This window comes from Cyclopterus lumpus, chromosome 19 (assembly GCF_009769545.1).
Source record: "Cyclopterus lumpus isolate fCycLum1 chromosome 19, fCycLum1.pri, whole genome shotgun sequence".
Taxonomy (NCBI): Eukaryota; Metazoa; Chordata; class Actinopteri; order Perciformes; family Cyclopteridae; genus Cyclopterus; species Cyclopterus lumpus.
Window position 1 is genome coordinate 3530198 of NC_046984.1, and position 13313 is coordinate 3543510.

The 13313-nt window shown below is 43.2% G+C and overlaps 1 non-coding gene across 1 annotated transcript; it reads left to right on the plus strand.

Annotated features, from left to right (window-relative positions):
- The first annotated feature begins 265 nt into the window (after positions 1–265).
- trnac-gca lies at positions 266–337 on the plus strand. Its single transcript has one exon. It is a non-coding gene; the product is annotated as a tRNA-Cys (tRNA).
- Positions 338–13313: the final 12976 nt, after the last annotated feature.

Genomic DNA, 13313 nt, shown 5'->3' on the forward strand with positions numbered 1-13313 from the left:
TATTTCTTTATCACCGGAAATGAGTTATTGATTTGAAAGCGATCACCCTTTGTATCATAGAAGAAACTTGGGGTTGAAATTAAAAAGGGACACACACACACACACAACCTGTCAAACGTGGGAAATAAAACAAAGGTTTATCATTTGCAAAACTTTTGGTTGTAGAAATTAGAAATGATATGCCATCCTGTCTATAAAGGACGCATGAGTGCGCTCTCAAACCACCGGAGTTTGAAAAGGATCACCTGTTGCAACTGAACACATCGGGGGTATAGCTCAGTGGTAGAGCATTTGACTGCAGATCAAGAGGTCCCCGGTTCAAATCCGGATGCCCCCTCTTTATACACATTCTTTGGCCTTACGCTGTATAAGAGCAGCAATAATGATTATTAATAATTAATTGCTCCTGTAGGTTCCGAGTGATGCTGGACGTGGCGGCCTCACAGCGTCACCAGCCAAACTAAAACGCATCATATGAGGACAGAATACAAATCCCTCTCAGGTTATCTGACAATTCATAAAACTGGACAAACACTCTTACAGGGACCATCGTACACTGACCTTTAAAATCATCAATAACATGGTATGAGTCCACAAGAAGGCTCCCACATATTCCCAGAGGGGTCATCTTCAACCTTTACAACTCAAAAAGATGAGGCACCCGACATCTAAACCCTTCCTGATAGTCTCACAACTGGCTGAAATGACACCAAGAGGTATAAAAATAAATCAGATTTTCATACACAGCCGCTCGGATTTTCAAAGCTTCTGAACTCTACCGTGTGAGCAAAATAAATAAGAGCTTCATACGTTTAATAGAAGGACAACAGAGTAGAGACATGGGACAGAATGTAAATTGGGTTATCGTGGGGTTGGTGTGCGACACTCCAAACACGCTCAGAAAGTTCACTCGCATCCTCATCCTTGTCTTGAAAGCAGTGGGAAGAAGACTAAAAAACCAAGTCCGAAATCTGAAACAAGAAGGAGTTTCTCTTCTTCACACAGGTGTTCGTGGTTTTAGACACACAGGATCTCCAAGCAGTTGTTGTAGCAGATGGCGATCCAGTCCGGCTGCGTGGACGCCCACTGCACGTTGTTGATCTCCCCTTCAGAAGTGTAGGCCAGGATGGGATCCTCAATGGCTCGTGGCATCTGCTGGACGTCCCAGATCAGAGCCTGGTGGTCGTCGGCTAAGGAAACAAGACACGCAAAGAGGACATTAAAAGAGTTATTTCTGGCTGAATGCAGCCGATTACAGATAAAGTTAGGCCTTAAGGTCCCTTATCTTCGAAGAAATGCAACGTTTTGTTTGTCAATCAAAAAAGGCAGAGGTGAATGATGAGTTTAACGTGCGTCTTTTCTCCCTTATTATATCCCACAATCCACAGGGGCCTTTACCTGCAGTGCAGATGTGACATGACGAATGGGGGGCCCAGGCGATGCCGTTGACACAAGCGCGATGGTTGGTCAGCCGAGCCACTGGGGTGCAAGGCACACGCACATCCAGGATGACCACCTATCAAATAGAGTAGCGATGTCAAACATTGGTTAAGTGTCAAGAAACAAATATTTCATGCCAGACAGAAAAACAACCAACCACAATCGTTTCTGAATTCATATAAAAAAAAGAAAAAGCTTCTTTGACTAACCAATATTTCAATGTTAACGCAGAACCGTTGGAGAGAACATGGCTACTGACTGCTGGACTGGATGAATTTAAGGTCAGGCTGTATGGTTCACTCATGTCCAGGACTCTGCTACACTCACTTCCTTGATGGCCACTGTCACTCAAACTAACTGTTCCCTAAAGAGCAAAGAGAACTTATCCTAGTCTGCACATGCATGTTTTATCATAATAATAATTCACTTAAAACAGGTAGACAATGTTTACACTGTCAGCCATGATAATACACCTCAACACAGAATCAATGTAAGACCTCACCTGAAGCCCTGATGGTCCAGCTGCTGCTTTCTCAACCTGATTTCTGAGTTTCCTGAATGCATTTCAAAATAATGCCTTAATGAATAAATGTGGACCTTATAAGTAGTATATGTATTTATTTTGAAAGTAATTTAGAATATTTAGGTAATAGGTTCAGGTGTTATGGAACAGCCTTGTTTTTCACATAATTCACAATCCAAAAGTGCTGACATGAAGTCAGATTCCCCAAACGTCCTTCAGTTTCATTGCTAATGCATGGTAAAATGGTCATTAACAACATGCCATGAGTAAGACCTCACCTGGAGCCCTGGTGGTCCAGCTGCTGCTTCCTCAACCTGCACTACATCTGCACCTGAATGCATCTCAACAGGATGCAGGTTAGCACTGTGTGGGGAGTTAGCCTGCTACTAGCTAACTAACACCGACCCTCTGGGTGGTGAACAAACTTCGGATATCTCTTTTCTTTTATGGTGGCATTTTCCTAACTACAAAGCACAACAAGGTCAATAATATCAATACTGAGATCAAACGAAAATACTAATTTGAGGCTTTATTATTTCCTGGTATTTAGTAGCTCACCGTGACTCCGGCCAGCTCTCCTTCTGCAAGTTACGATTCACGGTGTTTCTGACTCTTCAGCCAATTAAATGACAGCATCTTGTCTCGCAGGCTTCAACCGCAAATCCAAGGACTCCCTGTCCAGTGGGATCCATCTCACTGTGGCCTCTGACGACACGGCGTCCATGTCGCCGGACGCCGACCCGCCACACCTGTCCTCCGTGGACCTCGCCGCTCCTCGATTTTCAGAGGCCAAACCGCTTCCTGGACTGCTGAATGGCAAACAGCGCGTTTCCTTCACAGCAGAAGGTGTTATGTGCAGCTGCAGGTAACTGGACCCAAACGACGTCAACACTGGAAAAGGCAACTTTATTGCTCCACAGGATTCAAAACAAACAAAACAGGCTCACACAAATGATCTTCAATGATCTAGACAAGACGAACCGACAAAGGGGAATGACACCAACAGGACTTAAATACAGAGGGCTGGTGCAGGTGATTGGACACAGGAGGAAACAATCAGGGACAGAGCAGACAATCACAGGGACAGGAAGTGCAGAGAAACAGAGGACACGATAGACAAGGACTTCAAAATAAAACAGGAAACACGACACAACACTACAGATCCTGACACGAGGTCCTGTACGAGGATGACTTTATTCACACCCAGCAGGACTACGGACTAGTGTCACGTGTCACGGACTAGTATGTACTATGTATGTAGTACTAGACATGTTTCACAAGTGAAGAATTATCTGCATCCACTTTGTATAAGAATCGACCAATTAGACTTGAGCTTAGAGAAATGTAATCATTTATTTGAATTTGAATTTATTTCCCTAATATTAGAGATGTATCGGTCTTATGAACAATACATCTGGTAAATGTAATAAACTATGAGTGATATAAGTTAGAGGCACACTTTTGTTGTTTTGGTGTGTATGTTCAAAAATATCAAAAGGCATACTGTAGCTGTCTGTCACCCTGAAGGATTCAAGGCGGTGTTGGAGAAAAGTGTCATTTTCATCTCATATTTCATGCGCCGACATTTAGACACACGAATAAACAGACGTGTGATCATGAGAAGGTTATTGCGACATACACAGCCGAGCAGCAGAGAACGTCTTCATCGTTTCTTATACCTTTACACGTATCGCTCTTACGGGTTTGTTTCAGATCATGACCGCTTTGCTCGGTTCCCCCTGTGTCTGTGTCTGTGCACCTGCTCTGCTCCACTCTTCTTCGTGGTTTCATAATGCACTTGATGTGTTTATTATTGTGCCAACATTAGAGGACGTGCTCTCGACTTCTCGACACGGAAACAGGTAAAAGGGAAAAAGTGCAGAAGTTTGCTTGGCTTTGTGAAGTGGACGCACAGAAAAGTTGTGTTGAGTTGTAGTGGATTTTATATACACTTGCACATGTAGATAAGAGAGGTTATGTTTTAAATTAATACATAATGAAAGTTATGATAATTAATTTGAGGAATATTCTGAGGAATGTATTATGAAACATAAGAGAGGATCACTGTTTTATTATTCTGTTTGTTAATGACAAATGTAATGATTAATTGTATGATGCATGAGAATGAATGGATGTTTTATTGTTTAGACAATAGTTAAAGGGATGCCGATTGAAACCTGAGATGTTGCTTTTATTCTGAAGGCAGGATAATAGGGTTTTATTCTGAAGAGGGACTTCCTGTCCTTGACCGGAAGTGTGAGCTTTGACCCCGCTACTTTATGGATTTGAGGCATTCTTTGAAGTGGCCAATGGAACTAACCTTCAGGTGTGAACCTCATGTCTTATTCGCTGGTCAGCGTAGCATGCTGTGTCTCTGAAAGGTATTTGCATGAATACCTCCACTAACCAATGGGAGCTTAGCTCAGCGAATGGACTGCGAATAAAACTAATTGTAAGACGTGAATTTGGTCTCTTACGTGGTGACGCCAGATAGAAACTGCTGGCTACGTCAGGAGACTGTGGAAGCGAAGCCATGTGAGCGCGTCCGGGCCTGGACCATGTATGTATACAGATGACTCTTGTTTGTTATGATTAAATAATGATTATTATATATCTCTGGCTTCGGAGCTTCTTCTTCCAAGCACCAGGCAGCTCGAGATTCTCTGAACTTTTACAGTTGCCTCAAGGTGTCGTGTGTTTGAGACGATTTTCCAGTTCCAACCACAAGGTGAATGTTATGACGTTTTAAGCATTTGTAATTCGATGTGGCTATGCGAAGCAGCAGGCTCATAGAGCCTTGCTGCAGCAAGCCACACTGCATGTACTTCTGCAGGCTTATTTTTATTCGGTGTGGCTATGCCAGTGGTTCTCAAACTGTGATTCTTAAACCTGATTTCGGTTATAGCACTGGAATACTTCTGGATCTTTTGGTGAAATGGTTGTTGAACATGTTGAAAAGGTCTATTGGCCTGGGTCTGAGGTTCCTCTTCAGAGGAATCATCAGGCGAGTCTTCAATCTCATCCAAGGAGTCTTCTTCATCTCGGAGAGCTGGATTTCTAGACACGCCCACAACTCCAGCTTGACCCTGTGGTACATAGTCTAGGTCATCAGCATCAGAGATCTCAGACTCAGGATCAAGAATTGCTGCATCTTGTTCTTCATGTAGCATCTCCATGACCATTTCAGCTGTAAATCTGAAATGACCGCGACAAGCCACACTAAAACACTTAATAATATGTTCAATCAGTTGATCAAGTATACTGTATACAGTTCTATTTCAAGTTGTATTTTGTTGACCTAGCTGACATTAGCTAACATTAGCTATCTAGAAAAGAATGTCATGTTGACCTAGCACAGACATGGGCAAAGTACGGCCGCCGGGCCGCCGAACCTGTCCAAATATTTAAAAATCTAAAAGAAATATAAATACAAGGATACAAGTGGCCGAAATGAGCTTCCTCCGTAGGGTGGCCGGGCTCAGCCTTAGAGATAGGGTAAGGAGCTCGGACATCAGGGGGGAGCTTGGAGTCGAGTCGCTGCTCCTTCGTGTCGAAAGGAGTCAGCTGAGGTGGTTCGGGCATCTAGTCAGGATGCCTCCTGGACGCCTCCCATTAGAGGTTTTCCGGGCACGTCCAACTGGTAGGAGGCCCCGGGGAAGACCGAGGACACGCTGGAGGGATTATATCTCCCGGCTGGCCTTGGAACGCCTCGGGATCCCCCAGAATGAGCTGGAAAGTGTTGCGGGTGAGAGGGAAGCCTGGGTCGGCCTGCTGAACCTGCTGCCACCGCGATCCGACCCCGGATAAGCGGGAGATAATGGATTGATGGATGGAAGAAATCTAAATATATATATATATATAGTTTTAACGAGTGTTACCTGCTTACATTCAGGTTTACCTGTAAGTCCAGGTAGTTACAGAATGTGTCTGTCGGTAGTTTTAACGAGTGTTACCTGTTTACTTTCAGGTTTACCTGTAAGTCCAGGTAGTTACAGAATGTGTCTGTCGGTAGTTTTAACGAGTCTTACCTGCTTACATTCAGGTTTACCTGTAAGTCCAGGTAGTTACAGAATGTGGCTGTCTGTAGTTAACGAGTGTTACCTGCTTACATTCAGGTTTACCTGTAAGTCCAGGTAGTTACAGAATGTGTCTGTCGGTAGTTTTAACGAGTGTTACCTGCTTACATTCAGGTTTACCTGTAAGTCCAGGTAGTTACAGAATGTGTCTGTCGGTAGTTTTAACGAGTGTTACCTGCTTACATTCAGGTTTACCTGTAAGTCCAGGTAGTTACAGAATGTGTCTTTTGGTAGTTAACGAGTGTTACCTGCTTACATTCAGGTTTACCTGTAAGTCCAGGTAGTTACAGAATGTGTCTGTCGGTAGTTTTAACGATTGTTACCTGCTTACATTCAGGTTTACCTGTAAGTCCAGGTAGTTACAGAATGTGGCTGTCGGTAGTTTTAACGATTGTTACCTGCTTACATTCAGGTTTACCTGTAAGTCCAGATAGTTACAGAATGAGGCTGTCGGTAGTTTTAACGATTGTTACCTGCTTACATTCAGGTTTACCTCTAAGTCCAGGTAGTTACAGAATGAGGCTGTCGGTAGTTTTAACGATTGTTACCTGCTTACGTTCAGGTTTACCTGTAAGTCCAGGTAGTTACAGAATGTGGCTGTCTGTAGTTAACGAGTGTTACCTGCTTACATTCAGGTTTACCTGTAAGTCCAGGTAGTTACAGAATGTGTCTGTCGGTAGTTTTAACGAGTGTTACCTGCTTACATTCAGGTTTACCTGTAAGTCCAGGTAGTTACAGAATGTGTCTGTCGGTAGTGTTAACGATTGTTACCTGCTTACATTCAGGTTTACCTGTAAGTCCAGTTAGCTACAGAATGTGGCTGTCTGGAGTTAACGAGAGTTACCTGCTTACATTCAGGTTTACCTGTAAGTCCAGGTAGTTACAGAATGTGTCTGTCGGTAGTTTTAACGAGTGTTACCTGCTTACATTCAGGTTTACCTGTAAGTCCAGGTAGTTACAGAATGTGTCTGTCGGTAGTTTTAACGATTGTTACCTGCTTACGTTCAGGTTTACCTGTAAGTCCAGGTAGTTACAGAATGTGTCTGTCGGTAGTTTTAACGAGTGTTACCTGCTTACATTCAGGTTTACCTGTAAGTCCAGGTAGTTACAGAATGTGGCTGTCTGGAGTTAACGAGAGTTACCTGCTTACATTCAGGTTTACCTGTAAGTCCAGGTAGTTACAGAATGTGTCCGTCGGTAGTTTTAACGAGTGTTACCTGCTTACATTCAGGTTTACCTGTAAGTCCAGGTAGTTACAGAATGTGTCTGTCGGTAGTTTTAACGAGTGTTACCTGTTTACATTCAGGTTTACCTGTAAGTCCAGGTAGTTACAGAATGTTTCTGTCTGTAGTTGTTAACGATTGTTACCTGTTTACATTCAGGTTTACCTGTAAGTCCAGGTAGTTACAGAATGTGGCTGTCGGTAGTTTTAACGAGTGTTACCTGCTTACATTCAGGTTTACCTGTAAGTCCAGGTAGTTACAGAATGTGTCTGTCGGTAGTTAACGATTGTTACCTGCTTACATTCAGGTTTACCTGTAAGTCCAGGTAGTTACAGAATGTGTCTGTCGGTAGTTTTAACGATTGTTACCTGCTTACATTCAGGTTTACCTGTAAGTCCAGGTTGTTACAGAATGTGGCTGTCGGTAGTTTTAACGATTGTTACCTGCTTACATTCAGGTTTACCTGTAAGTCCAGGTAGTTACAGAATGTGTCTGTCGGTAGTGTTAACGATTGTTACCTGCTTACATTCAGGTTTACCTGTAAGTCCAGGTAGTTACAGAATGTGTCTGTCGGTAGTTAACGAGTGTTACCTGCTTACATTCAGGTTTACCTGTAAGTCCAGGTAGTTACAGAATGTGTCTGTCGGTAGTTAACGAGTGTTACCTGCTTACATTCAGGTTTACCTGTAAGTCCAGGTAGTTACAGAATGTGTCCGTCGGTAGTTTTAACGAGTGTTACCTGCTTACATTCAGGTTTACCTGTAAGTCCAGGTAGTTACAGAATGTGTCCGTCGGTAGTTTTAACGAGTGTTACCTGCTTACATTCAGGTTTACCTGTAAGTCCAGGTAGTTACAGAATGTGTCTTTCGGTAGTTAACGAGTGTTACCTGCTTACATTCAGGTTTACCTGTAAGTCCAGGTAGTTACAGAATGTGTCTGTCGGTAGTTTTAACGATTGTTACCTGCTTACATTCAGGTTTACCTGTAAGTCCAGGTAGTTACAGAATGAGGCTGTCGGTAGTTTTAACGATTGTTACCTGCTTACATTCAGGTTTACCTGTAAGTCCAGGTAGTTACAGAATGTGTCTGTCGGTAGTGTTAACGATTGTTACCTGCTTACATTCAGGTTTACCTCTAAGTCCAGGTAGTTACAGAATGAGGCTGTCGGTAGTTTTAACGATTGTTACCTGCTTACATTCAGGTTTACCTGTAAGTCCAGGTAGTTACAGAATGAGGCTGTCGGTAGTTTTAACGATTGTTACCTGCTTACATTCAGGTTTACCTGTAAGTCCAGGTAGTTACAGAATGAGGCTGTCGGTAGTTTTAACGATTGTTACCTGCTTACATTCAGGTTTACCTGTAAGTCCAGGTAGTTACAGAATGTGTCTGTCGGTAGTTAACGATTGTTACCTGCTTACATTCAGGTTTACTTGAGGCAAATGAAAGGGAAGTTAGAAACTTTGAGCGAGTGTGAACAAGCAAATTTGAAATATAAGAAATAACTATAGACTTGTCTCTATTCTTTGCATTAATATAGATTATTGTAATATTTTTTTCCATTGAATGGTATAGTTGACACTGAACTAGTTCATCTTTATCTCAGTGATAGTGTCCAAATGAACATAAAATATCACTATGACCCTGAAATTTTGTCTCTTGTGTTATTATATACTGAATGAAGCAAAACTACAGAGCAAAATTACACTCTTTCCGATTGAACCAATCTATGAACTGTCAGAAACAATGGATATCAGGGGCCCCAAGAAGAATTCGCTGGGTGCTGTGCGCGCACACATTCACCAGGGTGACACTCCCCTTGGGGCTTAGCCCCTGCTCTCCATCCATCTGATACTGGCCCGGCCCGTCCGTCAAATTTTAAATGTCAATGTGGCCCCTGAGCCAAAAAGTTTGCCCACCCCTGACCTAGCTACTGTTAGCATTGACCTAAATAACATAAGCTAACATTAGCTAGAATATAATATGTTAACAGCTAACTAATAATATTGGACATATTTTTTTTTCCCACCAGTAATGGATGTCAAGGTAAAGTAATGTTCAAATATGATGTGCAGTTATCTTTTCAAAAGATATCAAATATTTTCTTAGGTAAAACAATTTTAAAATAAGACATTTACAAATCACAGGTTCCAATCAAATTCACACTTACACACATGGGTTATTTTTTAATCCAAAAAGGATTTTTATTAAAAAAGTACAGATGAAAATAACAATGATGATCAAAAACAAGTCAGCTGCCTCTCAGTCGAGAAGTGTCCTGACGTTCCATTGGGCAATTGTCAGTTTCTGTTTGTTTGTTTCCTAGCTGACTTTTCACTGTCGACGGAAGACGGAGTCGAGCAGCCTTTGATTCTATCAAGAATCTGTATCGCAAGGCACTGTTTTTCAAACTATGCATGGCAGGGGCGTCCAACTCCCTGAGGTAAGATGTCATACCCGCATACCACTGGCTTCCTGAACCACTTTTAAACACTTTCTTCGGCCGACTGGAGCACCGTCACGGGCTCTATATTTCTGCATGCTGGGCGTTGATAAAAGTGGCTTCCTGAACCACTTTTAAACACTTTCTTCGGCCGACTGGAGCACCGTCACGGGCTCTATATTTCTGCATGCTGGGCGTTGATAAAAGCGGTTTCCTGAACCGCTTTTAAATACTTTCTTCAGCTGAATGGAGCACCGTCACGGGCTCTATATTTCTGCATGCTGGGTGTTGATAAAAATGGTTTCCTGAACCAAAAAAAAAAAGTTCTTTGGCCGAATGGAGCACCGTCCATTCAGCTGGACACTGGTTCCTCAGTGTTGACCTCTGCAACATGAGAACAAGCGTCGGTACCACTTTCTCCTCTGCTGCCTGTTGGAGAGCGGGATTTGGAGGTCTTCAAACTGAGCCTGGATCTGCCGCTCCTCTTTCTCGTCCTCCAGATGCTCTTCCTCGTCCTCCAGATGCTGTTTCTGGTCCTCCAGAGTCTGCTGGACGCTCTGTGTGGCCTCAAGGATGGAGGTGTTTTCCTTCTGACACGTCATGTTCTGGAGCTTCACCAGATGCTCAGCCTGGGTCACAGCATCCGAGAGGTTTCTGTTTTCCTCCTTTTGGTTGGCGAGCTGGACCTCAAAGGAGTCTTTCTCCTGCTGCCATTGGAGATGATCTCTCTTTAGCTGTTCTTCAAATGTTTCCTTTAGAACAGCAATGAAGTCCTTTTGTTCTTGTTCTTGCTGCTCCTGCTTGGCAAGAGTGCAGCTCTGGGTTGTTTCCAGTGCTCGGTAACGGCGACGCTCAATTTCCAGAGCTTCGTCTGTTTGGTCTATATGGCCCTTCAACTTCCGGTTGGCCTTCCACAGGTCGGCCTTCAGCCTCCCAGTGTTACCCTGCTGGATGTACCGAGGCTGCTGGTTGGTGGATGACACTGGATTCACATTTGCCTCATTTATAGCCTTCACCTTCTGCTTTGCCTTCCACAGGTCGGTCTTCAGTCTTTCATTTTTACCCTGGAGGATCTCCAGAGCTTTCTGGATGGTGGATGACCCTGGATTCATGGTATTTTTCAGGGCTTCGGCCATTTTCTGATTTTCAATGGTGAGTCTCTGTGTTTCATTCCTCTCGAGGACCAGGTAGTTCTCCAACTCGATCTCGGTGTCGACCGACGTCTCATTCATAGCCTTCACCTTTTGCTTGGCTTTCCACAGGTCGGTCTTCAGCCTCTCATTTTTACCCTGGAGCATGTCCAGAGCTTCCTGGTTGGTGGATGACACTGGATTCTTGGTATTTTTCAAGGCTTCGGCCATCTTATTATTTTCAATGGTGAGTCTCTTTGTTTCAGCCCTCTCGAGGACCAAACTGTTGGAGAACTCGACCTCGGAGTCGACATTCGCCTCATTCATAGCCTTCACCTTTTGCTTGGCTTTCCACAGGTCGGTCTTCAGCCTCTCATTTTTACTCTGGAGGATGTTTAGAGCTTCCTGGTTGGTGGATGACACTGGATTCTTGGTATTTTTCAAGGCTTCGGCCATCTTCTTATTTTCGATGGTGAGTCTCTTTGTTTCAGCCCTCTCGAGGACCAAACTGTTGGAGAACTCCAGCTCTTTGTTGGCCATCATCTCATTCACAGCCTTCACCTTCTGCTTGGCTTTCCACAGGTCGGTCTTCAGCCTATCATTTTTACCCTGGAGGATGTCCAGAGGCTCCTGTTTGGTGGATGGCTGTGGATTATTGTGATCTTTCGGGGCGTCTCCCATTTCTTTTTTTTCAATGGTGACTGTCTGTGTATCCAGTTCGAGCTTGGTGTTCAGCTCATGGATGATGCAGGTCTTCTGCTCCAAGTCCTCCTGCAGCTGTTTAACCTGGGCTTTAAGGCTACAATTCGCCTTCTGCAAATCTCCATTAAATTTCTTGAAATCATCCAAAGAATGCGCTTCCTCCGTGTTTTCCAGCTGGATCTTCATGTTTACTAACTTCGGTCCTTGACTTGTCTTCTTCTGTGTGTTTGCCATTGGGATACTCAAATTGTTCTCTGTACCAAAATGCATTGAGTCAAATTTGCTTAAATTTTGCTCTGCACTAAAATGCTTTGAGTAAAATGTCCACGAATTTTTCTCTGTACTAAAATGCATGGAGTCAAATTTGCTTAAATCTTTCTCTGTAGGTCTACAAAAATGCATTGAGTAAAATAGGCATGAGAACAGAACTTCTTTTGCTTCTCCTTATAACATTCTAAGAACAAATCGTGACGTCATGGGAATCAAAGGCAATCTGTGACGGAATGTCTTGTCAACGGCCGCGCGTGCGTGCGTGCGCGTGCTCGCGCGCGCGCGTGAGTTTGTGTCGTTATGGAGATCAGAGGAGAAACAGCTTCAGAGTTGCCTAGGTTACAGTTACTCCACAAAGATAACAAATATATCAGCGCGTTTGGCTCAGTCTTTCCTCTCTATTGATAACACTATTTTGGTGATTTGATCATGTTTTTTTTACAGGGTTTTTATGTATGTTTATATATGTTTATATATATATATAAACATATATATATATATATGTTTATATATATGTGTGTGTGTGTGTGTATGTATGTGTATATATATTGTGTGTATGTATGTATGTATATATATATGTATGTGTATATATATATGTATATATATATATATATATATATATATATACACATTCATTCATTCATTCTCGGGTTATGAATTCAAAGGCGTAATTGGAGTGACGTGTTTCACTCAATGGGAATACGATCAGGTTGGAGTTCAACGGCCGCTGCCTGATTGAAAAGATGCAAACCCGGGTCTTAACATTTAAAGTGTGCCGTGCCTGTCATCTTATATAATTTATTTTACTTTTATCATTATTTGTATTTGGGCTGCACGGTGGTGTAGTGGCCGGTCGGAGCGGTCCTTCTGTGTGGAGTTTGCATGTTCTCCCCGTGGCAGCGTGGGTTCTCTCCGCGCTCTCCGGCTTCCTCCCACAGTCCAAAGACATGCTGCAGGTTAATTGATCTCTAAATGTCCCATAGGTGTGAATGTGAGAGTGAATGGTTGTATGTCCCTACATGTGCCCTCGATGGACTGGCGGCCTTCGCCCTATGTCAGCTGGGATAGGCTCCAGCGCCCCCGCGACCCTAATGAGGATAAGCGGTATTGAAAATGGATGGATGGATGGATTATTTGTATTTTTATTTATAATTGTCTGGTAGCTTGTTTCTTATGTTTACTGTATTTGTAACTTGTTCTTCCTTGAAAGGAAAACAAACAGAAAAAAGTGTGCCGTGCCTGCATCAGAAGGTCAAGTGACCGAGCTGGAGACGGTTACAAAACCATTTCTAAAGAGTTTGGCCTTCACCAATCCACAAAGTCAACACCACTGTTACTCGCCCCGGTATTTGCTGTTAAACGCTGAACAATAAAGGTGTGTATGACAGGATAGCGAGGAGAAAGTCACAACTCTCCAAGAACAACAAGGCTGCCATTTGTGTACAGATGAGTCGTAAACAGTAGTGTTGTGGTTAAACGAGAAGCCTTGGTGGCGATCGTAGATGGACC